The 24,558-nt window shown below is 40.0% G+C and overlaps 1 pseudogene across 1 annotated transcript in view; it reads right to left on the bottom strand.

The window, feature by feature from the left end:
* Window positions 1-23,285, bottom strand: part of LOC308643529 (protein SPT2 homolog) — a 106,092-nt pseudogene extending 82,807 nt beyond the window's left edge. Inside the window, exons 1-2 of the transcript in view lie at window positions 23,051-23,285; window positions 989-2,126 (exon numbers count right to left, since the gene is read on the bottom strand). The product of the transcript in view is annotated as a protein SPT2 homolog (transcript). The remainder of the gene's footprint in view (window positions 1-988; window positions 2,127-23,050) is intronic.
* Between the last annotated feature and the right edge of the window lie 1,273 nt (window positions 23,286-24,558).

Raw genomic sequence — 24,558 nt, 5'->3', positions numbered from 1 at the left:
TACATTAGTAATGGAGGCCAAGGGAAGCTCTAACATGAGTTTTAAATGCTTTAGTATGGGTATTATATTAGTATTAAAGGTCACACGGAAGCTCTTCTGTTTGTTTTAAATGCTATAGTCTGTATATCATATTAGCAATGAAGGTCACAGGCATGTATTTAATTAGTTTTAGATGCTATATATTGGTATCATATTACTATGAAAGGCATAGAATAGCTATTAAGTCAGTTTTCCACTGTTATATTATGACTACCATAAAGTATTAAAGGCCACAGAGCAGTAATTATAATAATTTTCAATGCTATAGGATGAATACCATATTAAAGGCCACAGAGCAACTATATCACTCTTGAGGCCACAGTATGGATATTATATTAGTATTAAAGGTCCAAAGGCACCTATGTATTAGATTAGATTATGAAGTATGATATCATTATTGACCACAGAGCAGATTTGTATTAGTTTTAATTCTATAGTATGATCATCATATTAGTACTAAAAGTCACAAGGCACCTATTATATTAGTTTTTGAGTCAATAATATAGATATCACATTAGTATTAAAGGCCACAGAACATATTAGTTTAAAATGCTATAGTATAGATGTTACATTAATATCAAAGGTCACAGGGCATCTATTTTATCAGAGTTAAATGCTCTAGTATGGATATTACATCAGTTTTAAAGGCTATCAGTATTAAAGCTGATAGACAGCTATCATATCAGTTTTAAATGCTATACTATGTATCTTTTATTAATATCAAAGATCACAGAGAAGCTATCTTATCAATTCTAGATGCTATAATAAGTATATCATGGGGTTGGGGTTGTGGCTCAGTGGTAGCACACTTGCCTGGCATGTGTGAGGCACTGGGTTTGATTCTCAGCACCACATATAAATAAATAAAATAAAGGTCTATCAACAACTAAAAAAAGTTTTTTTTTTTAAAAGGGCTGGGTCTCTTTAAAAAAGTTTTTTTTAAAAGGGCTGGGTCTCCCAGGGACTGAGTTGGGAGTTGCTGCCTGGCACCTGGACTCTTAGCCTTATTGTGTGGGGGTGACTGTGGGCCCAGGCTTGGAATGGCTAGGATGAAAAGGAGGGAATTTTTTGGCTTTGTGCTCAGTAGCAGATTTCTGAGTCCCACTGGCAGAAGTCTTGGGGACACTTGGTGAATAGGTGCAAGAGTGGGGCTTTATAGCTCCATTGAAAACAGGTCTGTCATGACCCTCACAAAGTGAGGGTTGAGAACTAGAGCCAGATCCTGCCTTGGTCCTCTCTCCTGGCATGGATTTGGATGAAGACACTGATAAGTGTTTCTCATGGGCTGTAGTGGGTTCGGATTTCTTCTCAGTATGAGGAAAGGACATTCCTTTACAGGAAGGATGCCTATCCCCAGAACATTTGCTAAGTTTTGTGCCCACACTTTCTTTCTGAGAGGGTGCCTTTTTGGACACAGTTGGAGGTAGTTTTGCATCTGTCTCAAGTTTCTTTTTCCTATGCTTTCGTTCCAGAATTCTCACTCCCTAAGTTCTTCTGCAGTCATAAGCTGCTCTTCTGATTTCTTCACTACCTTGATCTCCACTGGTTCAAACTGCTTTTTCTCAGCCAGCCTCAGTAAATCAGTGAAGTTCATAGGTTGTGGAGCACTTTTAAGGGGAACCTTTGGTTTGCTTTCAACTTTGGGAGGTACTTGCTGTTCCTCATACTCCTGCTCTAACTCTGCTTGATTGTATTCTAAAAATTCATCCTCTTGTTCTACTGCCTGGCTGGGATGGCTTTCCACTGACTGCCTCTTCTTTGACTTTTCCTCAGTAGGAATCCCATTGCAACCATGGAAATTATCCTTTGCCCTCTTAGCCATAGCTCTTGCTTTCTTGTCATGTTTGAGCTCAATTTGTTTTTCCACTAGTTCTTCTTTTCTCCTTTTCTCTTCTAAGGTCTGATTTCCTCTTCTTTTCTTCTAAGAAAAGCTTGTACAGCTGCTGATTGAAAACCTTTAACTTTTGAATCTTTCTTGGGAGGTCCCACTGCTAAACTATATCTTGTTGGCACACTGTGGACACCTTGTCCTTTGGAAGCTATCAAGACAATTTCTCTGAAGTCCACGTTTGGCTGAGGAGCAGACACTGGGCCAAGCACTCGGAAAGGAGCAAAAGCACACCTTCTTGAGGCAGTCACTATGCTGAGGGCTCTGCCTCAGCAATCCTTTTCCCACCCCTCCCCCACATTATCAGTTTTTAAAGCTAAAATATGGATAGTATGTCAGTGTTGAGGGCCAAAAGGCAGCTGTTTTATCAGTTGGAATGCTATAATGTGGAGTTCACATGAAAATTGAAGTCCATAGCATTGCTAATATCATTTTTACATGCTATAATATGGATGATATCTCAATATTAAAGGCCAAAAGGCAGCAATTTTATCAAGTTTTGATGTTATAATATGGATATCACGTTAGTTTTCAAATGGAAATTACAAGGCAGCTATCAGTTTGATGCTATAAAATGTATTACCTACATTTCTCTGATATAAGATGACTAACTCATAGTGGGGTAGGGAGAGGGAGCATGGGAGGAATAGACGAACTCTAGATAGGGCAGAGGGATGTGAGGGGAAGGGAGCGGGCAGGGGGTTAGCAATGATGGTGGAATGTGATAGACATCATTATCCAAAGTACACATATGAAGTCATGAATTGGTGTGAACATACTTTATATACAGAGATATGAATAATATGTGTAATAAGAATTGTGACGCATTCCACTGTCATGAATCTAAAAAATAAAAGCAGTTTAAAAAATGGATTACCTACTGTATTGAAGGCTACAATGCATATGTTTTATTAGTCTTAAATGCCATTATTTGGCTAATTTATTAATATTAAAAGCCTTAGGGCAGCTGTAATATCAATTTGGTTTGCAAATACAGATGTCATAGTAATATTGATGTCATAGAGCAGTTATTATATAAGAATTGAAGCTCCGAACATTGATGTGGCTGTGTCCCTATAGTATGCTGTTTTTAAGTCGTTTGGGTATAGATTGAGGAATGTGATAACTGGGTCAAATGGTGGTTCCATTCCCAAGTTAGCCAATCCCAAAAAACCAAATGCCGAATGTATCTCTGATTTAAGGATGCTGATTCATAATGTGGTCGGGGGGATTAGATGAACATGGAAGGATTAGATAAACTCTCAATAGGGCAAAGGGGAGACAGGGAAAGGGAGGGGGCATGAGGGTAGGAAAGATGGTGGAATGAGGTGGAAATCACTACCCTAAGTACATGTATGAAGACACGAATGGTGTGACCTACTTTGTGTGCAACCAGAGATTTGTGCTTTATATGTGCAATATGAACTGTAATGCATTCTGCTGTCATATATAACAAATTAAAATTAAAAAAACATTGAAGATCCATATGGCAATTATATTATTGCAAAAGCCTCTAGGGAGTAATTATATTAGTATTAAATATCATAGTTAATATAAAGGCCACACTGTATATATTAAGTAATTTCATGATGCTGTACTATTAATATGACATTAATAACTAAACACCACAGGTACATAACATGGATATTGTTTTCAGTACAAAAGACCACAAGGCAGTCACATTATTTGTTTTTTAAGCTAAAATATGGATACTTATCAGTATTGAGGGCCACAAAGCAACAAGCTTATCTGTTTTTGAGGCTGCAATATGGATTTCATATGAGTATTAAAGTCCATAGGGCATCAATAATACCATTTTTATGTGTCATAATTTGAATAACATCTCAGTATGAAAGGCCACAATCCAGCTATTTTGTGGGGTTTTGATGCTATTCTATGGATTTAATATTAGTACTAAAGACCACAGTCCTGTAAACAAATTGTTATTTTAGTACAAATGTCTATAAGACATCTCTTTTCTTAGATTTGGATGCTATAACATGAATATTATATTAACATTAAAGGCCTGAAGGAAGCTATGGTATTAATTTCACTTGCTTCATATTGGTATCAAAGTACTACTACAACCAGGATAAGTTATTAAATTAGTTTTGCTTGCTAAAATATCAACATTACATCAATATCTAAGCTGCAGGGAATGTATTGTATTAGTTTAGATTCTGTAGTTTGGATATTGTATTAATATTAAAGACCACAAGAGAGCCATAATATATTTATGTATATATAGTCACAATATGAATATTATATTAATACTATAGCCACATTCTAGCTGTTACATTAGTTTACTGTACTGTAGTATGGATATCATATTAGTATTAACCACAGGCTATAATATGGATATAATATTATATAATAGGTAAGGCCACAGAGTACCTATTATATTAGTATTAAATGCCATTATATTTATTATTGGTTATTATATTAGTTATTATATTAGTATTTGCTAGGAGCCACAAGCATATATACGATGTATGGCACCTTTGGTTGTAAAGTGACGCCAGCTAGCCACTGAGATGATTATGTTAAAATTTACATTCATATGCAAACTGGACTCCCGCTGTTCACCTTGGCCTGCTACCGGACTCAAGTTACGGGACTTTACGGGACTGCTGGAGAGTTCCCATTGGTTGGGGAAGGATAGTAGGAGGGAATTCCGGAGGAGGTGGGAGGAAATTCCGGGGGAGGTCCGGGGGGGACCCCGGGGGTTCCGGTCGGCGCGCGGTTCCGGTCGGACACCCTCGTGGGAGGACCGGTTTTTGACTTGCTGGCGCTGAGAGTGTTAGCGGCTTTTTCAAAATAAAGTTTTGTTCCTGCTTGATTGGCTCGTGATTCTGTGCCCAGCCAAGACTGCGGCATTTGGCGGCCCGTGCGGGGAACGCCTGAAGCTTAGAGGTGAGTAAATTGCTCGCCCCTGAGGGAAGGCGACAGGATGGATGACCTTCTCAGAAAACAATGTGTTCTTGTTTTGATTTATTTTGTTTTCATTTCGAGCTCCCTAGCCCTAGAATTTTCTCAGGCGAACTGGAAAAAATGGTTGGCTCAAGGTTTGAAGTTATTCAGCCCTGAGAAAGAGAAAATTGATACAACCATTGTCTGCTCCGTCTTTGTTTCATTCTGCTTCGGCTTTGTTTTATCCTACCTTATTGGGTTAGGTTATAGTAGATTAGAATCCAATAAAAAACAAACCGAAAAACTGTTAAGTAAATTGTTAGAGGTCCAGACTATGGTAGAAAAAACGCTAGGTCAAGCAAAAGAGAAGGTCTCTCAAGCTAGTCAGACAGAGGAGAATTTAAAGAAAGCAAGCTTAGAGGACAAGCAGCCATCAGGTGGAGAATTACAACAGGAGGTTGCTACCAACTCCGTTCTATCACCAGAGGGCGTAACTCAGCCAACAGCTCCATCTACCGCTGAGCGGCCCTCAACTACCGTAGTTGATGGACGGAATTCTGAGGCAGGACCCCAAAGATTAGCATGCCCTGTACTTGAGCAGGCAGGAGGGCAACGAATTCACCGTGCTTTAGATTTCAAAACAATAAAGCAATTAAAGGAGGCTGTAACGACCTATGGGCCGCAAGCTCCCTTCACAATAAGCATGGTTGAATCTGTTACCAACTTGGACATGACACCAGCAGATTGGGCTAACATGTGTCGATCTGTGCTAAACGGAGGACAATATTTGTTATGGAAGGTTGCCAATGAGGAATTTTGCATGGAGACAGCTAGGCGAAATGCAGAAGCTGGGTACCCTCAAAGAAATATGGACATGCTTTTGGGGAAGGGACCTTATGAGGGTCAAAGACAACAAATTGAATATGACCCTGGTGTGTACGCACAAATTGCTGTAGATGCAGTTAGGGCATGGAAAACTTTACAGGGGCATGGAGACTTACAAGGTCAATTATCTAAGGTAATACAAGGAACTAATGAACCTTATGCTGAATTTGTAGATAGACTTATTCAGTCAGCCTCTAGGATATTTGGAAATACAGAACAGGTAATGCCATTTATAAAACAACTGGCTTATGACCAAGCAAATCGTTGCTGCAGAGAGGTCATTAGACCATGGAGACATGAGGATTTAAACACATATATTAAATTATGTAGAGACATTAATGAACAGGGGCAAGTCTTAGCAGCAGTACAACAGGCTTTAGATGCCAGGCCAAGAACATGCTATAATTGTAATCAAACAGGACATTTTAAAAGGAGTTGCCCCATAAGAGGAGGGTTTAACAAAGCTGGATATCAAAGGAATAGAATACCAGGTATTTGCCCACGATGCCGTAGAGGGAGACATTGGGCTAATGAATGCCGTTCTCAAACCACCATAGAGGGTATTCCGTTATCAAAAAACGAACAAGGACCAAGTGTTTACCCACGATATCGTGGAGAAAGGTATCAAGCTCCATTGCCAAAAAACGGACTAGAGGGCCCAATGCCCCGGGGCCCCAAACCACAAATATATGGGGCAATGGAGGAACCCAACAGCCCCATCAAGGTAGTGCCCAGGACGCATTATCCATTAAATCCCTCATCAGACAAACTAGAGGGAGCGCAGGGCTGGACATCTGCGCCTCTGCCAGAGCAGTACTAACCCCAGAGATGGGAATTCAAATCATTCCCACAGGAGTAAAAGGACCTCTTCCCCAGGGAACAGTAGGCTTATTATTGGGACGCAGTTCTTCTACACTAAAAGGACTTATGATAAGTCCTGGGGTAATTGATCCCGATTATGAAGGTGAAATAAAAATTATAGCTAGTTCTCCAAGAGGTATATCAGTAATTTCACCAGGAGATAGAATAGCACAGTTATTAATAATACCCAGCCTGCATGATAAATTTTCCAGTTGTAATGTAGAAAGAGGTTCCAAGGGATTAGGCTCCACAGGTGTAGATTGGGCTATGCTGTCTTTAAATTTAGATTCTCGCCCAATGCTAAAATTAAAAATTCAAGGACATGACTTTAATGGGCTGCTGGACACAGGAGCTGACCTCAGCATCATATCTCGTCAAGAATGGCCAAAACATTGGCCATTACAACAAGCCACTCAAACGCTTCGAGGCCTAGGAGTGGCAACAAATCCCCATAGAAGTGCTATGGTATTAGATTGGAGGGATCCTGAAGGATGTGAAGGAACTATACAGCCCTATGTATTGGATCATCTTCCTGTAAATTTATGGGGACGAGATGTCCTAGATCAATTAGGATTGACATTAACAAATAACATCAATCCTAACGCGCCCACTACTAGGGCTAAACAAGGCTTTAGGAAAGAAAAAAGATTAAGAGAACAAGAACAAGGTATGACAGCACCTATTCAAATAGATCAAGAAATAAATAGACATGAATTGGGTTTTCAGAAAGGGCCACTGAGACAATCAAAATTACTTGGAAATCAGAAAGACCAGTGTGGGTTCCTCAGTGGCCCTTGACTAAAGAAAAGATACAAGTAGCCCATGACTTGGTCAGACAACAGTTAGCGGAAGGACATATACAACCTTCCGTATCCCCCTATAATACTCCCATTTTTGTCATTAAAAAGAAATCTGGTAAATGGAGATTATTACAAGATTTAAGAGCCATTAATAATGAGATGGTTATTATGGGACCTGCTCAATCAGGGATTCCTCAATTGTCTGCTTTACCAAAAACCTGGCATGTTTTAGTTATAGATATTAAAGATTGTTTCTTTTCAATTCCAATTCATCCCGAGGATAGTCCACATTTTGCATTTACTATCCCTGCACTGAATCATGAAGGTCCTGATCAGAGATATGAATGGAAAGTACTCCCTCAAGGGATGGCTAACAGCCCAACTATGTGTCAAATTTATGTTAATAAAGCAATCCAGCCACTTAGAAACCAAAATCCTGAACTACAAATATTTCACTATATGGATGATGTGTTACTGGCACATAAAGATAAAAACACATTACTAGAATGTTATGCCACACTTACAAATTTATTGAAAAATTATAATCTAGAGATAGCAATAGATAAAGTACAATTAAATCTTCCAATTAATTATTTAGGAGTTCTATTATCCTCAACCATGGTCCGTCCACCAAAAATTCAAATACGAGTAGATCAACTCAAATCACTTAATGACTTTCAAAAGTTATTGGGAGACATAAATTGGATAAGGCCTTATCTAGGCATACCAACAGGAGAGTTAGGACCTTTATTTGATATTCTAAAAGGTCCATCAGATCCAAATTCACCCCGCATGTTAACGCCTGAAGCAAGAAAAGTATTAAAAATCATTGAAACATATATGGAAAATATGCATTTGGATAGAATTGATATAAGTTTGCCTTTATTATTTATTGTACTACCAACAAAAAATATTCCTACAGGAGTATTTTGGCAAGAAGGTCCATTATTGTGGATACATTTATCTTATTCCCCTAACACTATTCTTACTAGATATCCTGAGGCTGTAGGACAATTAATACTCAAAGGAATAAAAGCAGCTAAGGGAGTGTTTGGGATTTCTCCCAATAAAATTATTACTCCATATACTATGGATCAAATTGATGAGTTAGCTAATGAGTTAAATACTTGGGCAATAATCCTGTGTAAAACTAGTGTTTCATTTGATAATCACTTACCATCTAATCCTTTGTTGTCTTTTTGGTCTAAGCATCCTGTAGTTTTTCCAAATATGACAAGAAAAACCCCTATCATAAATGCTCCAAATATATTCACTGATGGGTCAAACAATGGTACAGCAGCAGTAGTTACTCCTGATCAAACTTTTACATTTTTAGTACCCAAACAATCAGCTCAAAAGGTAGAGCTTAATGCAGTATTACAAGCTTTTATGATGTTTAAAGATTCTGTATTTAATTTATTTTCTGATAGTCAGTATGTAGTTAATGCTATTAATTCCCTTGAAGATGCTGGTAGGATTTCCCCTTCCTCTACTGTTTTCTCTTTGTTTTCCGCTATACAAAGTCTAATCTGGGACCGAAAAGATCCATTCTTCATAGGTCATATCAGGGCACATACAGGATTGCCTGGAGCCCTTAGTATGGGCAATGAACTAGCAGATAAATCTACACATGACATACATATTTTCTCCACAATAGAAGAAGCTATAAATTTTCATAAAAGGTTCCATGTCAATGCTAATACTTTACAAAAGCGTTTTAAAATAACTAAAGAACAGGCCAGACATATAATAAAACAATGTCAAAATTGTGTGACATTTTTACCACAAGTTAATCTTGGAGTCAATCCTAGAGGACTAATACCTAACCATATTTGGCAGATGGACGTCACACACTTGCCAGAATTTGGAAAATTAAAATATTTACATGTTACAGTTGATACCTCTTCCGGATTTTTGATGGGCTCCCTTCATGCCGGAGAAAAAACTAAAGATGTTATAGCTCATTGCTTACAAAATTTTGCCACTGTGGGCGTTCCAAAACAGTTAAAAACGGACAACGGTCCTGGTTATACTTCCTCCTCTTTTAAACAATTTTGCTCATCATTTGGTATTACTCACATAACAGGAATTCCATACAATCCACAAGGACAAGGCATAGTTGAAAGAGCTCATCAAACTATTAAAATGTACTTATTAAAACAAAAGGAGGGAATTGGAAAGGGGTATATATCCCCCAAAGATAAACTTAAAATAACCCTTTTTACTCTAAACTTTTTAAATTTAGATTCATCGGGACTTAGTGCTGCGGAAAGACATTTGTACCCCAAAAATGTACATAAGCCTAAGGTACTTTGGAAAGATATTCTAACAGGACAATGGAAAGGCCCGGATCCAGTGATAGTCTGGAATCGGGGCGCTGTCTGTGTTTTCCCACAGGATGAACAGCAACCGATTTGGATTCCAGAGAGATTAACTAAAACAATTTCTACAGAAAAAGAAGATGATTTGACTCAAATCCATAACAGCTGACATCCAGAGCTCCAGCTTGGCTATTCTTACATCTGCGACAGTGATTAACCAAGGTTTTTTTTTTCAGTATCTATTTTATTATTGCATTTTTCCACATCATAAAGTTCTATTTTATTTTTGAGCTCATACAAACCTAGGTTAATGTTTTTCTGATCAGTTTTATTTTTTGACTGTGTTTTATTTTTTATTTATTTATTTATTTATTTATTTATTTATTTTTTTTTTTTTTGACTGTGGAGTTTTTAAACATTGCAATGGAGATTTCACCTAAGTATAGTTACAAGGCCTTTATTTACTATTGTCTTATGTGTTGTATGTTGTGTGCACACTTCTGTTTTGTGTTGTATGTCTGTATGTGTGTATGTCCATATTTCTTATATGAGGAGCGCTCATGAAAAAATGGATCCGAATTTTTTCTTTATTCACGTGATTTATATGGTTTAATTTAAATTAGGTGAACAGCTGTTTATGATTGTTGTTAAAGATGGTTAACAGATCTGTTTGTTTACTAATTTAAATTTGGTAAACGGCTGTTAAGGATTGTTTTTAAAGGAGTTTAACAGATCTGTTTGTTTACTTTCACCTTTTCTTTTTATTATATTTAATAATTCTGTTCAGGATAATGTCTCTTTACCATCATTGCCAGAATTTCCATCTCCATCCCAATTCCAGTGAAGACTGAGATAAAACCAAACTACAGCTTCTATGATAGCTATCACAGTAAACTGTATAAACTGATGCATCAATGAATATAACTCAACAAGTAATGCTATCAAGGACTTGATTTACTTTGGGAGGATATGGACATATTGATAGACTCCTCCAATTTGAACTGCTTGCAGAACTTGCCTGGACTATATATCAGTTGCATACATTGTGAAATATCATCTGGTGCACCGAATTGTGGTACTGCTGGCATATTTTTGCTGATGGTGTCACCAGTGATGCAATTCCCTTGCCAGCTCACCCCATGTTTATTGTGGTAATACTGGCATATCTTTGCTGATGGTGTCACCAGTGACGCAATTTTTCCAAAGGAGCCGTCAATTGGCTTGGTGTCGTGGCATTTCTGTATCCTCCTCCCTTCTACTAGTGATGGTCTAAATTTGGGGGCCAACAGAGGTGAGGCAAAGAACCTCACCCCCCCACTGGCACCAAGGCTAAATTTGGGGGCCAACAGAGGTGAGGCAAGAACCTCACCCCCCCACTGGTGCATAGGCCTATCCACAAGCATGGCTGAATGCTGGACCGGTAGTCAGCGACGGGTTGCTCTGATTACAGTGGATTCAACCTAAGACAGGAAGCTGACGCCTAAAGGTCAGTTCTCCCATGACGGGTAAGAACCATATGTTAAATTGGACAACCTACCAGGCACGGTCCCTAGCCACATTGCTTGTTGCTTAATTAAACAGAAGGGGGCAGATGCTAGGAGCCACAAGCATATATACGATGTATGGCACCTTTGGTTGTAAAGTGACGCCAGCTAGCCACTGAGATGATTATGTTAAAATTTACATTCATATGCAAACTGGACTCCCGCTGTTCACCTTGGCCTGCTACCGGACTCAAGTTACGGGACTTTACGGGACTGCTGGAGAGTTCCCATTGGTTGGGGAAGGATAGTAGGAGGGAATTCCGGAGGAGGTGGGAGGAAATTCCGGGGGAGGTCCGGGGGGGACCCCGGGGGTTCCGGTCGGCGCGCGGTTCCGGTCGGACACCCTCGTGGGAGGACCGGTTTTTGACTTGCTGGCGCTGAGAGTGTTAGCGGCTTTTTCAAAATAAAGTTTTGTTCCTGCTTGATTGGCTCGTGATTCTGTGCCCAGCCAAGACTGCGGCAAGTATTAGTGGCTAAGGTGTGGACATTATATTAATATTAAACTCCACAAGGAAGCTATTAAACTAGTATTAGATGCTTCAGTATGGATATTGTATTAGTATTAGAGGCCACAGTATAGACATTATATTAACATTAAAAACCATATGGCGTCTGTTATATTAGTGTTCAAGGTCACTCTGTGGACACTGTACTAGTATCAGAGGCCACCTGTGGACACATTAACATCAAAGGTCACTAGCGATAATGCATTATCATCAGAGGCTGCATATGGATGACATATTGGCATTATCTCACCACCATATCCATATGTGCACCCTCTGGTAGCTGCTGGAGCTCAGCACAGGATGATGTAGTTCAGCAGTGCATATGCACCCCAACCTCGCATTCCTAAAATAATGGATGAAATTCAATACTGAATTTAGTTTATTCAAGGCTATGATTTTGGAAATCCAAACTGAAATGAAATGCATTACCCATGATTTTCCAGATAGTGATGATTGAACAAGTATTTTAAAACTATACTGTATGAAATTAACAAATGCACAAACTGAAATTCCTACAAAAATTGACTCATATTAGCCCATAACTAAAATTTGAGAAAACTGAAAATTTTCTAGAAGGAAATAGAAGAAAATCTATGTAATCTTAGATTTAGTAATAAGGGGGTGTGTATGTGTTCTGGTACTAGGGATCAAATACAGGCCCATACATATGCTGGACAAGCTCTTTAATACCAATCCACATCCGCAGTCCTTGGTGATGAGTTTTGACACACAATGCCAAAAGCTAATGGACAGAAGAAAAATATTGATAACATGGAATTTATAAAATTAAATTTTTACCAAGTGGGGTGTTGCGTGCCTATAATACCAGTTGCTCAAAAGACTGAGACAGGAGATTGAAAATTTGAGGCCAGACTGGAGTGGTTTGTAGTTAAGATGTAGAATACTTGCCCAGCATGCATGAGGACCTAACACTACACACAAAAAATTAAATTTTTTATACTCTATGAGAAAGATAACAAAGACACAAGTCACAGATAAATTATTTACAAAACACATTTCTCAAATGGTATTTTTATTCAAAATATACAAAGAATTATTAAAAGCCAGCAACTAAAAATTCAAATAAAATTGGTAAATATCTGAAAAGACATATGACCAAAGAAAATAGAAAGATGGCAAATAGTTATTCAAAATGATTCTCAGCATTATGTATTATTAGAGAATCACAAATTAGAACAATAGTGAAGTAGCATGGCACAGCAATTAAAACTGCTACACTCTTAAGAAATGGCAATGCTTCAATAGCTGCAGTATACAAGACACCAGCACTTTCAGGCATTGCTGGGAGAACATGTGGCATAGCCATTTTGGAGGATAATGTGCCCGGTCTTTCCAAAGCAAAAGAAGTCTAATCTATGATCCAAAACTTTGCTTGTAAATTATCTGCATTTAAACAAGTAATTTGAAAAAACATGTCCAAAAAAAAACCAGGATGTCATTATGCATAGCAGCTCTGCTGATGACAATCAGATAAAAAATCAGAATGTCCCTCCACAGCTGAATGCACAACCAACATAGAATAGAAAAAAAATGAACCACGAACCCACACAGAGATACACATGAATCCTAGCTTGTGTGCTAAGTGAAATAAACCAGGCTGAAGAGGCTACACACTGTATGGCCCACCTTTTATGATGTTCTAGAAAAGACAAAATTACAGTCAGGTGAGGATATGCACAAAATGAGACCCAGGAGGGTCCCTGGTGCAGGAGCCTCTGCTAACATGGAGATGGGGAGCGCCACCCTCCCTGTGCATGAAAACTCAGAAACTCCATTAGTCACTTTTTAAAGAGAATTTGGCGGAGAAATGGGTGAAATCATATAGGTATGATGGGTTATTACTTCAGTCTTCAGGTTCTTTCCCTAAAATACAGGGTGGGGATTGAAAGTCCCAAGGTTTTAATCACTGTTTGGTCTTTCTCATGACCATCCTACAACCTGAAGCTGCCTTAGGGCCCACCAAAAGTCCTTATTAGAACAGATCCTCCTCCCACCCAGGAGATTCTAGAGGATTTAGGAGTTCGGTGTAAGGAACCAAGGTCAAAGAACAAATGTTAAACAAAAAATTATTTTAATACCCTTATTATTTGGGGAATAAGAGGGTTTTAGGATCTCTGCACCAGGAACTGAGGACAGAAACCAAACATGTGTTTCTTATTATGTCACAACCTGTAATATGGAACAATAATGAATTAATTGCTTATAATCAAACAATGAATTAATTAAATGGCAGAAACTAGGACCCAGGTTTCTCACTTCTGGGCAGATAAGCAAGGAGTGAAAGCAGAGTAATCTATGTTATTATGCATAAGAATCCAGTGACTGCAGATCAGTATAAACTCATGTTTATCTTAGTACAAACACAGATGGTTCCACATAAACATATTTATAATGAGGGGGTGTAGATTATAACACACATATACTTTATTTTCATTGTCAGTTGTGAGGGTCAAGATGCAATGAGCACATTCAGCTTGAAAATTTTCATATCACTTTCTTTTTTTAAAGAGAGAGAGAGAGAGAGAGAGAGAGAGAATTTTAATTTTTTTTTTTTTTTTTAGTTTTCGGCAGACACAACATCTTTGTTTGTATGTGGTGCTGAGGATCGAACCCAGGCCACATGCATGCCAGGTGAGTGTACTACCGCTTGAGCCACATCCCCAGCCCCTTTCATATCACTTTCTAATAAAAGAAACCAGGGATGTTTACAAAAGTGGCTGATAATAGGACCAAGACAGTAAATATGTGAATCAGGGTATTTTCAAGTATTAGAAAGATATATCCATATATTTATTTTGATTCTATTTATACCATTTATCAGTAATAGAATCAAATATTTGCCAATAGGATAAATAGTCAAAAATAGAAAATATGTTAAAAGGCAACAGGAGACAATGGAAAGAACTCCCAATGGCTAAAGCAGGAATGAATTGAGGAACAAAATACTATAAAGTTTGATAACAAGCAATAGCTTAAAGTAATTATCCAGATGTCCACGTTGGATGAACACATAAACAAATGGGGTTGCTTTTAAAACTCTTGTGCAGAAGAATTCCAGATAATTGAGGCAGACACTTGTCAATCAAGGAGGTGGAGCTAACTCCCTGCTCCATAAGTGTGGGCACTGCATAGTGACTTCCTCCAGAAAACACAGAGATAGTATGGATGTGTAGAGAATAGTAACTTCACAGTGAGAAACTAGTGGAAAACACAACCTCAGCCAGTTGAGCACAGTCAGAACTAACATGACAATCATCTTGAGGGCGTGAGATAACAGAGCAGCTCTCCACCTCTGTGACCTGCTTCCCCCAACCCACAGGCCCAGTCTAAATATGAAAAAAACAAACAAGGAAACCCCAATGGAGAACAATCTTAAAAAATACCTGACAGGTTTTCCTCAACACTATCAAGGTCATTAGAACAAGGAAGCTCAGAGATACTGTCACCCAAGAGGAGTCATGAAGACATGATGTCATGTGAGGTCCTGGATGGGGTCCTAGAACAGGAAGTGGCAGAAATGAGAATCCAAAGGAAATACACCCTCAGTTAGCAGTAACATACCAGTATTTGTTCTTCATGACAAATCATCTAAGATGTTAACACATCCAAGATAATACACAGAAATCATAAAAAGAGAAATACCAGTTAAGGTCATCGGGGAAATCTCTGCACTTTCTTTGAATTTCTGAATAAAGATAAAACTACTCTAAAATAAAACCTTAAGACATGGTTATATTTTTTCAAACATCTACTTGTTTAATTATTTATACAGTTAATTACAGGGAATAGACACTTAACTAGTTCTATATTTTATTATGAATACAAAATTTCATAATTTATTATGACACAAAATTAAATAATTTAAATATTTAATTCAAGATATGCACCTGTTTTACATGTTTTATGTTGCAGTAATAACACAAACTTATTGAAGTCATGTACAAACTTATTATATTTTTCTTCTGTCACTGGGTCCTGGATATGCTTCTAAAAACCTGATCACTTTAGAGAAAAAAAATAACATTTTAGAGACTATTTCAATTTATGGCTAAACTTTCTCAAAAGAGTGACTGTAAAAAAAAATGTTCCAATAATAAATTGATTCACTGTGACTTTGGATCACTTATCCAAAAGAATACTTGTCTTTGTTTTTGTTTCCATACATACCATTTAGCAGTATTAGAATAAAATATTTGCCACTAGGACAAAGAGTCAAAGAAAAGAAAAAGGTAAATGGAAATTACAACCACCATGAGTAATGTGTTCCCCAGCATCCATCCCTTCCATGATGCTCTGCAGGAAGTGGTGAGACAAGAAGAGGAGCACAGGCGACAACTCAGCGCAGGAGTGACCTTAGATGCTGCTATGTTGTGGGAAACGCTGTACCTTCTAGAAACCACAAAGAACTATATGCCAAAACTTGAATGTTTCCAAATTTAGTTGAATTACCAAGTGATTTTTATTATCACTATAGCTTGTCATGAAGCTAATGATAATTAAAGGATCTATGGGGCTTAGTGGAAGAGTGTTTGACCACCATGCAGGAGACCCTGCGTTCAACCTCCAGCACCACAAAAAAAAAAAAAAAGAATTTATGACTTATTTGTGTAATCAAATAGAAAATGAATAATCACTGCTCCTAAGAAACATTTTGATGTGAAACACATTTCAGAGTATCAGAATCAAAATACACTCCTATCATGAACTAGCACAGCTAACATAGCTAGACTATCATGAACAATGTTACATTATAAAATATGTTCTCATTAATCAGACTATCAAAACAACAAAAAGGCTTTATTGACCACTAAGAAGAAAAAATATGAACATAGTATAGCTTAGGAAATTATTAATAATTGCAAACATATGATCCTAACATCAAAATCCTCTAGGACAAGCAAGACACTTTGACCCACACCTGTAATCCCAGCTACTTGAGAGACTAAGGCAGGAGGATTGCAAATTTGAGGCCCTCTTGGGCCATTTAGCAAGACTCTGCCTCAAAATAAAATTTTTAAAAGGGCTGGGATGTAATGTAGCTAAGTGCTTGCCTAGCATATGCAAGGCCCTGGGTTTAATCCCCAATGTCAAAAAATTCTTCAGGCCAGACATATGATCTGGCCTGAAGAACAGGGCAGAAAACATTATGTCAACCTCCCCAAAATGATTAAGCTAAATCTGCACTCTGTTCAGCTCACAACACTAATATGTATAATCTCTGCTTCTACTAATTCAAATATGATAACCCTTTTAAATAGGGTAGAAAGTGTATGCACTTTTCTAAATAACCCAACAAACATAAGATATATTCAACTCTTCTAAAACTCACCTTATATACACATAGAGGCACTGACAGTAGGATAAAAGGTACTCATGATGCTCCCCACATTAAATAACTCTAAGTATTAATAAATGCACAATCTCAAAAGAAGAAATGCAAATTTCTGAAATCAAAAGCATTTTGGTACATTTTTAAAGATATTTTGAACAAAGAACACTTAACAGAATTCTCCAACAATAATTCCTGACAATATATAAAGCATCATGCTCATCAGAAGGCCCTTGCTTGCAAGGAATAAGATAAACTAACTTTCTGATAAATGTACAGCTTTAATAACACACATAGATATGCTTCCTATATTTGATAAGTAGAAAATGTCTGTTTAAAAAGTTTATTTCTAGTAAATGTCTTGAATTACAAAAAGCAGCTATGTCTTGTCTCTTATATACTTTTTTTTAAACTTTGATTATTTATATGTGGTGCTACAGATCAAACCCAGGGCCTCACATATGCTAGGCAAGTGCTCTACCACTGAGCCACAACCCCAGCCCCTCATCTATAGTGGTTTTAAGTATGTAATATCAATAGCTGGCATTAAATATATCACCACTCTGTTTCTATCTTTTAAAACCATTGAAAATATTGCTTAGAATAATTTCATACAAATTTGGAAGAGGTATATTGTGGTGTAGAGCATATGTGAAAATACATAATCATTTAAAATGATACCTCTGGGTACTTCTGATGCTTGGGTCCTGTCAAAGACATCTTCTGTGTGTGGAGAGGGGGGTGTTGGGATCCAACCAAAGGCCTCTAACATGCTAAGCAAGTGCTCTTGCTGCTGAGCTGCACATCCAGCCCCCAAAGACATCTTAATAAGCAGAAATTAATTAAAATCATTTAAGATCATCATGAGAAATTTCAAACAAGACAATTATTTCAATCAAAAACAAAGTAAGTATATTTTTAAAATACTACTGTTACTAATACTAACACTACTGATATTGCTGATGAAAAATAGCAAAAGTTCACAGGATTAAGAATTTTGTAGAAAACTAGAAATAGGAGAAATTAAAAGCTGAATAGAAGAAATCTGCACAGAACTGGAAACAGGAAGACATGGGAGATTTTCTTATAAATACAGATATTGAAAATGATGCTAAAATAAGGGAATTACAGATCAGTCAATTACCGTAGAAAAGCTAGGATTGTTGCTTAGAGACCTCCAACTGGAAAACCCCAGGATCACCAGGGCTCACAGTTAAGTGATACCTGACCTTTAACAAATTCTGATTTTATTTCAAATGTTCAAGGTCTAAAGAAAAGAAAGAAATATGACTTTCCTAAATTCAGTTTATAGTATATATCAAAACCTGATACAATCAAGATATTTCATCCAATGTAGGATGTCAATGTTTGTACAACAGACATTGTTTGTTTTGTTTTTTTTTTAAATACTTACTTATTTGTGTATCTTTAGTTTTAGGTGGATACTTAGTTTGTTTTTTTATATGGTGCCGAGGATCAAACCCAGTGCCTCATGCATGCTAAGTGAGCACTCTACCACTGAGCCACCACCCCAGCCCCACAGACACTGTTTCTGGTACCATTACAAATGCACTGCCAATTAGCTCACTGAGGGCTGCAGCCCACTCATCTTAGCCCAGCAGGAAGCAGGGCCTAGAGTGGGGGGGGGGTGTTAGATGGGCAGTAGATCTATAGGAGGAGTGGGTCAGAGAAGAGGTGGGCCAGGAAGAGGGTGGGTCCTGAAGGAGGGGGAAGGGGAGAGTCCTGGAGAAGGGTAGGGCTTGGAGAAAAGCAGGGTCTGGAAGAGGGGTAGGGCCTGGAGGTGGGGAGTCTGAAGGGGGGTCTGGAGGAGGAGGGGTGTCTGGAGGAGGGTCAGAGGAACCACAGGTGGTGAGAAGCAATGGCCTTGGTGGTCCCTAGCTCACAACCCCTCAACTTCCAGCCTTCCATCACAATATCCCACCCAAGGGAAACAGGCTGTAGCTAGGTGGAGGCAATGACAGCCCGCCTGACCTGTCACCCACCATTGCACTAGTCACACTAGTTGACAGCAGCCACACTGAATCCGGGGTGTAGTAGTCACGGGGCCACCCGCCACCACTACCTGCTTTGTACCAGCTGACCTAAAAGTGCTGTGGAAGTGGCAGGTATTCATTACATAATGCTAAGAGGAGAGAAGCCAGGCATGGTAGCCATCACCTATAATACCAGCTACTAGGGAGACTGAAGGAAGAGGATTGCAAGTTTGAGGCCAGCCTGGGCAACTTAGCAAGAGTGTGTCTCAAAATAAAGAAGAATTGGGATGTTCAGTGGTGGAGCACTTACCTAGAATGCATGAAGTCCTGGGCTCAATTCTCAGTACAGCAAGAGAAAGAGAGAGAGAGAGAGAGAGAGAGAGAGAGAGAGAGAGAGAGAGAGAGAGAGAGAGAATATATGCATCATTGTTATAAAGCCCATTTCCTTTTATTCTACCTTCATTGTCATTTTAATGCATTTTAATGTCCATGGACAATGAACAATTTGGCAGAAGCTGTAGCACTCTTAAAAACTAAAATGTAAAGTGCTATTTGGTATACATCAATCAATTCAACATAAAGGATTTCTGCAATGAAGGTATGAATAGAAAAGCTAGAGTGGGCTCACAGAAACCCGACTCTCCAAAATATTGGCACAGACACAGACTTCCTTAATAAGTTCAAAAAATAAAACCAAGACTCAGTAAGTGTGATGGCTTCAAATTATACAGCTTCTGAACAGCAAATAGGAAATAGGAGCATGAAGAGAGACCTCCAGAATGAGATAATATCTTTGCCAGCTACTCTTCCAATAAGGGATTAATATCCAGAGTAGATAAAGAACCCCAAACATTTAACAACAAAAAATTAACAACTCAATAAATAGGTACAAGAACTAAACAGACTCTTTTTAGAAGCAGTAGAAATAGCTAACAAATATATGAAAAAAAATGTTCAACATCCATAGCAATCAGGGAAATGCAAACCAAAACTACACTGAGATTTCATCTCACTCCAGTTAGAATGGCAAACATCAAGACTACAAATAATAATGAGTGCTGGAGGGGGAAAAGTACACTTAAATGTTGTTGGTAGAACTACAAGCTAGTGCAACCACTCTGGAAAGTAGTGTGGAGATTCATTAAAAACGCTAGGAATGGACTATTCCCTGAAGACCTTAAAAGAGCATGCTACAGGGACACTGCCACATCGATGTTCATAGCAGCACAATTCACAATAGCTAGACTGTGGAAGCAACCCAGATGCCCTTCAATAGATGAATGGATAAAAAAAAATGTGGCATCTATACACAATGGAGTACTATGCAGCAATAAAAAATGACAAAATCATAGAATTTGCAGGGAAATGGATGGCACTAGAGCAGATTATGCTTAGTGAAGCTAGCCAAACCCTAAAAAACAAATACCAAATGTCTTCTTTGATATAATGAGAGCAACTATGAACAGAGCAGGGAGGAAGAGTAAGAAGAAAAGATTAACATTAAACAGAGACTTGAGATGGGAGGGAAAGGGAGAGAAAAGGGAAATTGCATGGAAATGAAGGGAGACCCTCATTGCTAAACAAAATTACATATAAGAGCTTGTGAGGGGAATGGGAAAATAAACAAAGAGAGAAATGAATTACAGTAGATGGGGTAGAGAGAGAAGTTGGGAGGGGAGGGGAGGTGGGATAGTAGGGGATAGGAAAGGTAGCAGAATACAACAATTACTATTAGGGCATTATGTAAAATTGTGGATGTGTAACCGATGTGATTCTGCAATCTGCATTTGGGGTAAAAATTGGGAGTTCATAACCCACATCAATCTAATGTATGAAATATGATATGTCAAGAGCTTTGTAATGTTGTGAACAACCAATAAAAATAAATAAAAATAAAAATAAAAAACGCTAGGAATGGAAGCACCATATGATCCAGCTATTCCACTCCTTGGTATTCATCCAAGAGAACTAAAATTAGCATACGATAACGATATGGGCACATCATTGTTATAACAGCACAATTCACAATAGCCATATTATGGAACCAGCTCAGGTGTTCATCAACAAAGGAATTGATAAGGAAAATGTGGTATATATACACAATGGAGTTTAAAGAATGAAATTGCAGAGGGAGGAAAAGAAAAAAGTAAAAGTACTGGGGGTAAATGGAGCAAATTGTATTCCACTTTGTATGCATACATAGAAATGGACCCAACTATATGCATAACTAAAATCTGCTAATAAAAATATGTTTACAAGAAGGAAAATAACATGTACTGCAAATTAAACTGACTTTATCAACCAAAGAAAGCCTTACAATAAATTTTTAATAAATTCTGACTGGTTTAGAGATAATACATTTACTTAAATAACTTTGTGAGCTTTACATATTTACTTCCAAATTTTTCATTATTTTTTCTACTACTTTAACACTGAAAGAGAAAATGAACCATTAAACAAGTAATGTGGTGTGCTGGGGCCCTCTCCCTTCACAATCAGGACCTTCCCTCAGTGTTCCTCCTTCCTCCCTGCCAGGTTTCCCAGAAACTTCCCTGGGTCACTGTGTTAATATGATGAAGGTCACAGCCTGAAGAAAGAGTGCTTCTGCACAGTAAGCCTGGATGAAACAGTAAGGGAGAGAGAGGGGTTCCATCCCAGTGCCCACAGCTCTCAGGCCCAGGACAGGCCTCTCTCCTCATCCTCCCCATCTTTTCATCATCTGTACCTGCTCATCATTCAAGGGCATCTTCCTGAGGCTGGTCTGAAGAGAAGGCCCATGCATCCCTAGAGATGCGACCCAAGAGGATCCCCAAGCTAGGTGTTTTTCTAAGAATGCTCTGAGGAGAAGAGCTCCAGGCATCTCTAGAGGTACGACATATAGGTTCCCCAAGACAGGTGTCTCTCTGAGGCTGCTCTGAGGAGAAGGGAGTTACAGGCATCCCTAGAGACATGACCCACAGTGGCCCAAAGTCAGACATCTCCCCAGGCTGCTCTGAGGAGAAGGGAACCCCAATCCAGGCACCACCCCTAGGCTTCTCGGAGGAGATGGGAGTTCTGGGCCTCCCTAGAGACATGACTCACAGTGTCCCTGAGCCAGTCATTTCCCTCAGGTTGCTCTGAGGAGAAGGGAGCTCCAGGCTCCCTAGAGACACAAGCCACAATGTCCCTAAGCCAGGCATCTCCCCCAGGTTGCTCTGAGGAGAAGGGAGCTCCAGGCTCCCTAGAGACATGAGCCACAGTGTCCCTAAGCCAGGCATCTCCCCCAGGTTGCTCTGAGGAGATGGGAGTTCCAGGCATCCCTAGACACAAGACCCACAGTGTCCCTGAGCCAGTCATTTCCCTCAGGTTGCTCTGAGGAGAAGGGAGCTCCAGGCTCCCTAGAGACACAAGCCACAATGTCCCTAAGCCAGGCATCTCCCCCAGGTTGCTCTGAGGAGAAGGGAGCTCCAGGCTCCCTAGAGACATGAGCCACAGTGTCCCTAAGCCAGGCATCTCCCCCAGGTTGCTCTGAGGAGATGGGAGTTCCAGGCATCCCTAGACACAAGACCCACAGTGTCCCTGAGCCAGTCATTTCCCTCAGGTTGCTCTGAGGAGAAGGGAGCTCCAGGCTCCCTAGAGACACAAGCCACAGTGTCCCTAAGCCAGGCATCTCCCCCAGGTTGCTCTGAGGAGAAGTGAGCTCTGGGCCTCCCTGAGGCAGGATCCACAGTGTCTGAGCTGACCACAGTGTCTGAGGTGGCTCCAATCCTCTCCCGGGAAGAGGTGGACAGACGTCCAAGATGGTGCCCCAGGCCCCGCCTCCTGCCGCTTGCCCAGCGCAGGACCACACCCAGCTGCTCAGAGCCAGTGCCTTGCTGCAGATCCTGGGGACTCTCCCAGCTCTTCCCTCCACCTCACCTGTTACTGGGTAAAATCTGTTCCCACTGCCTTAACTAGGTCTGGCTATGTTTACCTCTGGCATCACCAACAGTGGAAACGCAGGGGTGAAGAAAAAGTCCAGGAGACCACCTCCCTGAGATCCGGGCCCTGCGCTCCACCGAGTCAAGCACTGTTGCAGCCAGGGCCAGGAGGGCAGAGGAACAGACTTGCACAGCTGCTGGGCACCCAGCGCCCAAGACCAGAAACAGGCCACTGTAGAGGGAAGTATAGTCTTTGAACTGGAATGAGTTGGACAGGGACTGCCCCATTTTAGGATCATGGGTTTTAAGAAAAGAAGTAAAATCCCAGCCCATGGTGACCACTGTCAGGATGTGGAAAACTTAAGCTCAGACCAAGTCCCTCCAACCCCCTGCAGCCTCTGGGAGTTGCAGGCTACACTCCCCTGCCCAGGGACATTCTAAATAATTCCATCTGTTTGGCCTGCCCACCTTTCAACATGGATGCCTCCAGTGTGCCCCTGCCATGAGGGCCATCTCATATCCAGGCTACATATTCATTCATTCATAATTGCCAGGGATTCTGGACAGTGTAGTCTGGTGTTCTGCCCACATCCATTATCCTGCAGGACCATGGGAGCTGTGTGCCACATGCTAGCCCAGGCATTCTGGAGGACCCTGACAGTGTAGTCAGGTGTCCTGCCCATGCAGCCCTTGCCATGAAGGACCATAGGAGCTGCATGCCATGTGCCGGCCCATGTGCCCTGCAGGACTCTGGCAGTGTAGATTGGGGTTCTTCCCAAGCAGCCCTCACCCTAGAAGCCTATGAAGTCTTCAGGAAGCCCATACCCCAGGATTTTGAGTACCCCCCATAATCTACAATGAAGCTCCACTGCAGAGGTCTCTGACAGTTGCAGACTACAGGGCCACACAGGTACCCCTAGAGATTCTGGGCAGTGTAGCCCATACAACCCTAACTGCAGAGGTTTCTGGGAGTGGCAGGTCCCCAAGGACCATGGGCATTGTAATCTGGTGCTATGTTGGTGCAGTCCATACTATAGTGGCTCCCTGGAGCTCCAAGTCCCCAGGAATTCTGGGTATTATGGTCCATTCTACTTGGGCAGCCCTAACCTCAGAGGTCTCTGAGAGCTGTGGGCCATGGATTATTGTGGGTAATTCAGTCTCTCTTATCTCAGTGGACCTCACCATTAAGACTCCGAGGATCTGCACACTATAAACCTGCCGGGGCACCCTGAGGAGTCTGAGTAGGGAAACACAAAGCTTGCCCATGCAGCCTTCAACAGGCAGGTGTCTGGGCATTGCAGGTCACCCAGGCACACCTCCAAGAATTTGGGGTAGTGTAGTTCCATTCTCTACCCTGCAGCCCTTACCACTGAGGATCCTGGGAGCTGCAGTACCCTGAGGATTCTGTGTAATGTAATCCAGATGTTTGCCTGTGTGCCCCTGCCATGAGGGCCATGAGAACTGCAGGACACATGCTTGCCTTGGAATGTAGACCTTACTATGGAGGGCCTCTGGCACCTTCACCCGGGTATCTATCCCCAGGAGTTATGGGTAGTGTAGT

The sequence above is a fragment of the Spermophilus citellus genome (genome assembly GCF_964194105.1).
Source record: "Spermophilus citellus genome assembly, chromosome: 3".
NCBI lineage: Eukaryota > Metazoa > Chordata > Mammalia > Rodentia > Sciuridae > Spermophilus > Spermophilus citellus.
This window is presented reverse-complemented; position numbering and strand designations above follow the sequence as displayed.